General features: G+C 41.0%; 1 non-coding gene across 1 annotated transcript; it reads left to right on the top strand.

The window, feature by feature from the left end:
- Window positions 1–8,760: 8,760 nt before the first annotated feature.
- Window positions 8,761–8,834, top strand: Trnaa-ggc (transfer RNA alanine (anticodon GGC)). Its single transcript has one exon. It is a non-coding gene; the product is annotated as a tRNA-Ala (tRNA).
- The last annotated feature ends 591 nt before the right edge of the window (window positions 8,835–9,425 follow it).

Below are 9,425 nucleotides of genomic sequence, written 5' to 3'. Positions count from 1 at the left end.
AAATGTACTCTGTGAAGGTTTTACATCTTAGGCCTGAGAAGTTTTCATGCAGAAAAATTAAAATTACAACTGCCAATGTATAGTCAAAATTTCCCCAAGCAGAAGATTTTGTAAGTCCCTCCTGGGGAATCTTTCTTCTTCCCCTAATAATCTTCCTGCTTGGCTTGGAGTTTGTCCCTTTGGTGTAGATGGGTAGATGAGAAAGTTGGAGAAGAAACCTTGTTCATCCCAGGCAAAGAGAGAAAGTGTGTGTGTGTGTGTGTGTGTGTGTGTGTGTGTGTGTGTGTATTTCCATGGGAAGGGAGTTCTGGGGATGGAAGCCCGGGGCCTTGTGCAAATGAGCCAAGTCCTCTACCCCTGAACCATAGTCCTAGCATTATGTTTGTATTTTTTTTTTTTTTTTGAATTTTAGCTCTGAAATCATCATTTAAGCTAGTGTTCTTTAAAAGCCAGTAAGACTGAAGGGCATTAAACTCAGAATCAAGAGATCTCAAGTGTTTTTACTATATTTCTATCTCTCATGTACAGTCTCAAGCCATTTTGTTCTGAAATCCTGTTACTCCCCATAGGAGTAGCACTGATTAAGGTGACAGAGGAGAGGAAGCCATTTGTTGACTGCACGTAGAGCCCCACTGAAGGACTCTCAGACAGTGCCTCATGACCACTTTTCCCTCAAGACATGATGATGTGTACCTTTGTAGGTGAAATAGCTGATTTTCTGTAAAACTGATTCAAAATGGGATACTAATAGTTGGTATGAAGATCTCTATCTTTAAGAAATTTTCTCTTTTAATATTACACTGTTTCACCCATTGGTGACTATTTTGGAAACCAAGGTAGGCCTTGGAAGGAGGACATTTTATGGAGGGGAATTTTTCCCAAGGATCCCATAAATCAAACCATTTTGGTTGCAAGCTACCAGCAGCTACTGTAGCCTCAAGATGGGGAAAAGACTATGGAAAAAAGAGCATATATTTAAAACATGGCTCTAGTTTCTGCTTTCCTTACTTTCTAGTGGAGAAAACTGCCAAGAGATAAGCATGACTTTGACATCTCACGGACCCCTGCATGCCCCTTCCCTCATCTCCCTTGTGGCTCAGCTGTGTGGGCTTTGCTCAAGCAGGACCTAGAAGACGGATGAAAGGAGGGTGTTTCTGAATAGAAATCCTTACTTCAGAGGGAGAATTTTTTCTTTTAAATAAGGAACAATCTAGCACAGAGATCCAGGGCAACCATATTGAGACCACAAAGCGTGGTGGGAGCCTGCCAAAAAAAGTCTGCAGTACTGGGACAGCAGGGACAAGAGCGAGACCCCTGAGTTAGCCAGGAGCTGGCACCTGGGGACCTATGCCCAAGTGGTCAACTGTGCCAGTCAATACACTGCCTTTAATGTTGAGTCCCATGTGATGCGGGTTACCCATGATTGCCACGCAAAAGGGTTACCCGTCCACTCTCTAGATGACAGGCAAATCCAGATTCATATGGAGAAAAAGTGAGCAAATCCCTAAGAAATTTGTGAATAAATGTCACTTTCTCTTTGCATTACTGTGGTGACATCTACAGAGACCGGGTATCCTAACTCTCAAAGCAACCTTTGTCGTATATTTTGTATCATCCTGAGTTTGCCTTATGTGCTCCGAACCTGAGAGCCCTTCCATTGAGAACTGAAGATGTGCCTGGAATCCAGTGTCTAGTTCTGTCTGTACTGAACAGGCACTAAATACAGATGGATGTGTAACCTCCTGGGTGTGCCCCTGATAGATGGTCTGCTGTGGAGCTGTGAGACAACAAGAGTTAAATCTGTCAGCAAACTTGCTGGAAGAGGATAGCCAGCCTGGCTGGGGTGCCACTGCCTCTCTGTTTACTTGGGGGCCTAATCTCCTCTGCCTGGTTAGAAGCCTTCTGTGTTGTGTTTGTGTAGATCACACACTCCCTCCCTGTGGAGGCTCCACAGAGATTTACAGCATGGTGCATCGTATATGCTTTCCCAGTCTGCAGAATTCCTTGAATCAAGTGGAAGCTCTCCATACGTCAAAGTTTGAAACAAAAATAGCCTACTATGTAGGGAAGGAGATGAATTCTTCCTGCTTAGGAAAACCACATTCAAGCATGATAGGTCCCGGGACATACCAAAGATGATAGACGTTTCTAAAAGAGAAGGATTTCAGGAATTGGGCTCAGAATGACGCATTAGACTAGTTAATATTCTCTTCTATGCCTTCTTAGTTACAATGGCAAGATTCTACTTGGCATTATGAGTAAAACACAAGCACATCTCACTCGTGTGACACAAATTATTACTGTTTTCAGAATTAGAAAGTTTGGAAGTAAATTTGAAGACACTCTAAATGCTATATGCGTAGTGTCTTTCTGCAGGTGCCAGGAGACTGTTCTGTATTGGAACAATGAGAGCATTTTTAGGATTCCCACAGCAAGCTGATCACCAGATTTTCCTGGTATAATTATAATAATGAACAGATAAGAGCTGGCTCCTGTGTCTAGCCATGAAAGCAAAGTAGTGCAGCACCACATGTTCCAAATCCAGAGAAGTGAATTTAGAAACCAAGATATCATCATATGTTAAGATTTAGATATGAGGTGTCTCCCAGAAGCTCATGTATGAGACAATGCAAGAAAATTCAGAAGTGAAATTATTGGGTTAAAAGAACCTTAATCTAATCTGTGCACTGAGTCCCTGGTAGGGATTAACTGGGCTGTAACTGTAGATAAGGTAGGTTGTAGCTGGAGGAGGTGGGTGGAGACATGCTTTTGGGGTATATATTTTGTCCCTATTGAGCTGAGCTCTCTGCTTCCCAGTTGCCATGTTCTGAACTGCTTTTTTCCTTCTGCCATGATTTTCTGTCTTGCCTTGGGCCCAGAAGTATGGAGTTGGCTGACTGGACTGAGACCTCTGAAAACCATGAATACCAAATAAACTTTTCCTCCTCTCCTTGTTGCTATTGTCAGGTCTTTTGATCACAGTGGAGAAAAAGCTGACCAAGACACTACAACAGTCCATCAAAACATCCACAATAGTTTAAACTCACCATTGTACAATCTTCCTTTTAGATAGTCTGTCTCCTTATTTACACTATCTTTCTCTTCGACCTGAGTTGACTAATCAAGTCCTAAATCTAAAACTAAATGGCTCATCTTAGTTATGTACCGATAATTAATAATAATTAACACTTGAATTGTTTCACAGAGTCTATGACACCTAATTTTATTTGACCCTCACAAAGTACTTATGAGGTAAGCGGGCATTTGCTATTATTCTAATTTTGCACATGATGGAAAGTATGGTTGTGTAAACCTGAGGGGTTACTCAGTTGATAATAATATATCATATTCTTGAAAGTTGCTAAGGAAGTAGATTTTAAGTGTTCTTCCCACAAAAAAATTAATTAGGTAAAGTAAAATATGCTAATTAGGTTAATTTAGGTACTAAAGATATACATATATCAAAACATCATTTTGTATAGCAAGCCAATTAAGAAAAAATAAATAATAGGGAAATAAACAAAGAAACAAATAAATCACTCACTCTGTATCCACCTCTGTTTCATAAACACACATTTCTCCTGATTACGTTGGCTCACTCTGCCAATTTTTTTTATTCTACTATCCTTCCTATCTCCCTATCCCCCTCTCTGCCAATTGTTTTTATCAATGTCTCACTAAATTCACAAAATCCACCCTGCCCCTAATTCTGGTCAGGACACTCTGCTTGTTACTTCCTCCTGCTTGCTGGTGATTGGTTGTCAGGAGCCTTGGCCCCTCCTGGGCAGGCAAGTAAAGCTCCAGCCTCTCTCTGGCCCTCCTGCCACAGGAGAGGGGTTTGCACAAATACTTGCAAACGTCTGCTAGCTCTGAAGACTGCCAGCCATATTCAGGGACTCAGCCTTCTGAGCATGTCTGTCCTGACTTTCCCAGTCAAGCGATTCTCTCCTAGCTGTATGGGGGAAATCTCATATTTACAAATTTGGTTTTCTGTCAAATTTAAGAGGCTTCCATACCATAATCCAAGCTGCTACAAGTGAAAAAAAAAAAAAAAGCATGGAAAGCAAATTCAAATATAGTCTCACATAAGAATACCTTTATTTTTTCTTTTATTGAAAAATATTATGAGGGAACTAAACATAAAATACACTGTGAAACAATTGCTTGTGATAACAGAAAAAAAAAAAAAAAGCTACTGTTATAAATTTAGTGAACTCTGAATTTGCCAGCTTCTCCCTGGTTGAATGGGACCGGCTTGCCTCAACAGGTCCAACCAGGCCTCATGAGCTCATGTCTCATCTTCATGAAGGTCAAGCAGTGCTCAGTGCAGAGGTATGTATGCGGAACCTCAGTGGATGGTTCCAAACCAGAACAGAAGGAGAAAGGTCCAAATGGAAGTGAATGTCCTCCAGCCATCAATCAGCATCCTGGCCTCTTGTCTCAGTGTGGCCCTAGCTGGGAAGGTTCCTTACTGATCAACTACATATTTGACTCTTCAAGGGGTATAACAGTATTGAAGATGATTTTTTTTCTTACTTTTTCTTATTCAATGCAAGTGTTTGTATAGGCTCCTCACGTTGGGTATTCTAAGAAAGATCTTAATTTTTTTTTAGATTCTGAACCCTCTAATTTTAACATATCTGTGGCCACACACTCTGATTATTGTACTAACGACAGTGATGATAAATAATGACAGTCGTGGCACTTAGTGCAACGCAGCATATCAGCACTCACCCCTGGCTTTCACTCCCACTCTCTCCTCTCATCCTCATAGAACCCCAGGAGGATTAACATTTGTTCCATTCCACATTCCAGGACAAAATCCAAACCAAACATGGCATTTTCTGAGAATCTTGCATTTCTCATCCTGTGGACCAAATAAGTAGGCTGACATTTTAAAATATGTTTAGCCCCAAACTGATTTAGTTTCAGGATAAATGAAAATGTTGTGTGCAAGGTTTTGGCAAATTGAAAGTTTCTCAGCTATAGGCGAAGGGAGGCACACCCGGCAAGAAGAGAGGCTCCCCCAGGAGAATTAATCCTTCCTTACACTTGCTACAAGACTGGGTACAGCTGCCCCGGGGCTGGACCTGGTGTCTGAACCCAGACTAGGCAACCATGGATCTCAGCTCCTTCAACAGTCCTTAGATCTGCCTTCTGAGGTTCCTGTCCACAGGCACCCTCTGTGTGAGCGTCTGCTATTTCTATTCTGGTAAGAGCTTACATAGTTATCTGCTCAAGTCCACTTGGGAGCAGGGGGAGGAACCAATTTCAAAAGGACTCAAGGATGTTATAAAAATCTTGATTAAAACTTTCTAAATTTTTAGTTGTGATATTTTTATTGACTTCAAACTTAAGGTTAAATTTGAATTAAGTCAAACTACTTCCCTCCTCCACATGAATGAAGGGGACCCTTAAGAATTCACACAATGAAGAGATTCCCATTTGAATTTTAAAACATAAGCAAACATAAGACTCTTTAAAATTATTTTGTCAATACATCTTAAATTACATAAAATAATTATGACATGAATATTAGATGTTTCTCTTTGAGTTACCAGGAATAAGCTGTTCTTTTGACATAAAACAGATTTATCTTCTACGTGAAGTTAGTTGCTAATATTTGAGGGTGCATTATTTGTGGTCTTCTACATATATACATACATTCACACTTATCTGCTATTTATAGAATCTTTCTCTTACTTTTGGTAGTTTTTTTTTAACATAAAGAGAGAGAATCTAAAATGTGAGTTCAGTATATGAAAATAGTGGTGATTTGTGCAGTTGGGAAACTCCTAGATTTAGAATCCCAAAACCTAGGTTGAAGAGATGATTTGTTTTTCCCATTTTTGCTGTATTTTGCTCAGAGAAGTCACTTGACATCTCCACTCAGGGATTCTCACCTGCACCCGCAATGCCCAGAAGGTACCAGAGTGGCATTACAGTGGGGGGACTGTGAAAAGCCAGGGACAGCCATCAGCTGGGTGTATTAGGAGGAGCAAGTATACTCAGAACCATCTCAGCACCAGGGGTTATTAATTGTAATGCCTTAGATATTGTTGTGTCAAGTAGTTTTATTGAATTTGAAAAGATTTTCTTGTAAATGTCATTTACAAGTCATTCCTGTCATAATATGCCCTGGGTTATAAACATATGAAGCATCTTAGAACCAGAGAAAAATCATGTGGATATCGAATAACTACTCTATAATGATTGCTTATCTCTGAATCAAACCAAATCATATCCAATGAATAACATGTAAGAAGGAAAGATGAACGTTTCCCTAAATAAACCAACTAGAGTCAGCAGGGGACTGACTGCCCATCTTGGAGGAATACTGGCTTCAGGGTATGAGTGGCAGTGAGTTTAACTCCTTAGTTTGCCTGTGAGGAAGGACTTTCCAGGAAAGGGCCCTGCAGAGCAGTGGGGCCAGGAGGTGTGGAAGTGGGGCTGGATCCTAGGCTCCCAGGGGCCTTGAGGTAGAAGATCAATGAGGAAGGCAAAGTGTTCAAAGTGATGGGCCACCGGGGTAGACTCTAGATCCTGTACAGCCTGAGGCTTTATGGAGGAGTTGATTTCTTCCTAAATGCAATAGGAACTTCTGAAAAGTGTTAGAGACTATGATGGCCTCTGAGTGAGGGCAGGGTGCCATGGAAGGAGGTACATGCTACTTTGGAGTCTACAGGCACCTGTGCTCCAAATCAGGCCATAGAGCCTGAAGCAGGGCAGGCTGTAGTCAAGGACAGAGCAATACTGTGCATCCAGATGTGGGAACAGAGAGGAATAAGGACCTGCAAGGGATCCAAAGTAAGTGCAGAAAATTCCAAGATAGCGCCTTTCACTGTGTCCTCACATGGTGGAAGGTGGAAGGGCAAGAGTGTCTAGAGGGTTCCCTGCAGCTCTTTTATAAGGCCCTACTTCATTCCAGTGGGCATACCGCCATAGCCTCATCATCTCTTAAAGGCTCTGCTTCTTAATGCCATTGCTTTGAGGATTAAGTTTCCACATGACTTTTGGAGGGGACACATTCACATCATAGCAACCAGAGACCCATGATGCCTCCAGCTTTGAGTGCAGAGAAGACAGAGGACTATGGCAAACCCAGCTGTGTTCGCTTGGAGTCAATGAGACACAGAGGGTGCTGCATGTGGGTGGGCCACAATGAAGGGAGGAGTCTGTCCTTGGAGGGATGTGTTGGTTTCGGGGTTTCCTGCTGGAGGTGAGGAGTGTCAGCTGAACATTCAGCTTGACTTCAAAAGAGGGAACAGGCAGGAAAAGCAGATTTGGGAACAGTTGGGAACAAATCAAGAAAGTGTGGGGAAAATGGAGCCACAAGGACAGAGTATGCTCTGAGGATAGTGTGAAGGAAAACAGGGCATCAGATCCCATTAACTCTCAAACAATATTTCAAGGAGGGAATGATTGGCAGGTCAAACCCTGCTGGGAGGTCAATCCAAATCTTTCTGATTTAGCTACTGGGTCGATGAAGTCTGTTTCTTAAGGAGATTGGAGGAGAAGCTATATTTCATCGACAGGGGGAAGAAATGGAAAAGGGTAATGGAAACAGTGGGTAAGGGCATCTGTGGGTAGTGCTAATGATGGAGTTTGTGTGGGCATGTGTGTTATTCTGGCACAGTTGGTCTCTGTCTGTATCCTTCCCTCTTAAATTAATGACCTACATATGCATAGAAAATCATTATTCTTTAATTCAACCCTGTACTCCTGGTAGTATGAGACTTATTCCAATCACTCCCTGACCTCAGGGCTTCGCTCTGCTATTTTGATTGAGTTGCTTGAGCTCTCTGGTGGGTTCTATGGTAGCTCTTTGTAGGAACTGTGGAGTGTGGTTGGGATACAGATCAAATTCTCACCATGTTTACTAACTTGATAGCCTCTAGTCACGCTTGGCTGTTTCAATTTAAACTTAAAAAAAAAAAACTGAAGTTAAAGTAAAATTCAGTTGTTCATTTGCATTAGACGTATTTCAAATGCTCAATAGCCACATGAGTTTAAGGACCTATATGCGAGAACAGATTGTGGAACATTTCATCATCAGAGAATATCTAATGGGCAGTGCTAAACTAGAAGTAGGAGGCAACCCAGAAGTAATTAAACAAAGTTTGAGGAACTTCACAAGACACCCAGAAAATACTTTTCTAAGATGGTAGCCAGGAAATGTGCAAGATAAATGAAGGAAGAGAGAGCCAACAGCCAATGGAACTCAGAATTAAGAAAGCAAAATGTTCCATTGAGCAATATTTCCAACAAACTTCACTCCACCTCAGCTTCTGCCTACGTCCACCCCCTGAAACAGAATTGCAGCCTCTTCCCAGAAACATCTTCTTCTTCTTCTTTTTTTTTTTTTTTTAAACCAGGTCCTTGCTGACATTTTGTCAGAATTCTTTCTACTCCTTGTCAAATGGCAGGATCACAGTCTCATAAAGGACTTTGTGACTCACAGGGAAACACAAGTTTCCAAGGAAGAATAAAGAAGAAAAGGGAAAATGTGAGTGAATGAGTAATGAAGGAGAGCTGGCCCAACAAGATCTATAGGAATTAACATTCTGTGATACTGGCCCAAGAGAAAAGCATTTACTCATTGGAAAAGAGTCCATTTCCCAGAAGCAAATGCTGGGAGCGAAAAACTTAATGGATAACAAGGAAAGAACAACTAATTCAATAAATGGTTTAGAAAAATTTGTACACTTGGTGGAAAAAAGTCAATTAAGACCCTTAATCCATATCACACACAAAAATGAACTTGGGATGTGGCTCAGTGGTAGAGCATTTGCCTGGCATGCAGGAGGTCCTGGGTTCAATTCCCAGCACCAGGGACTAAAAAAAAAAAAAAAAAAAAAAAAAATTGAAGAAGAATTAAATTGTAAATGTTGAAACCTGACACATTAAAAATAATCATTTGGGTTTTTAAAAACAGGAACATTTAACTGCTATCTAGCTAACCATCCAAGTAGCTAATCAGTGGAAGAAATTATAAAACAAGCTGCAAATATTTGATGACTACCTAGGATCAACAACAGCATTACAAAGCCACTGTCCTTCTCCTGTAGTCACAAATGCTTACAAGTGGTCATTTTGTGTCCTTCCACATATATGGCAGCTCATTCACCCCGCGATAGCCACTGCTGACCCTCTATGGTCACAGCCAAGGTAAAGCTCATGTGCCATCTGGGATTTCAGACACTTGCCTGAAATGAAAAGCTTGAAGAGTGAAAAAAAATTACTGTAAAATTGCTTAAGATATATTTTAAAAACTAGAGAACTATATGCCACAAGGATTATAAGCAAATTGTTTCCAGAGAAAAAACAGCCAAAGGGTTACTCATAGTAAATGAAAAGCAGACTAACAAGCCAACAAATTCCTCAACCATCAGTAGGGAAAAGAAGTTTGAATTTTTAAAACATTA

This window comes from Callospermophilus lateralis, chromosome 13, assembly GCF_048772815.1.
Source record: "Callospermophilus lateralis isolate mCalLat2 chromosome 13, mCalLat2.hap1, whole genome shotgun sequence".
NCBI lineage: Eukaryota > Metazoa > Chordata > Mammalia > Rodentia > Sciuridae > Callospermophilus > Callospermophilus lateralis.
The sequence above is the reverse complement of the archived record's forward strand: the minus strand, read 5'-3'. Positions and strand labels throughout refer to the sequence as shown.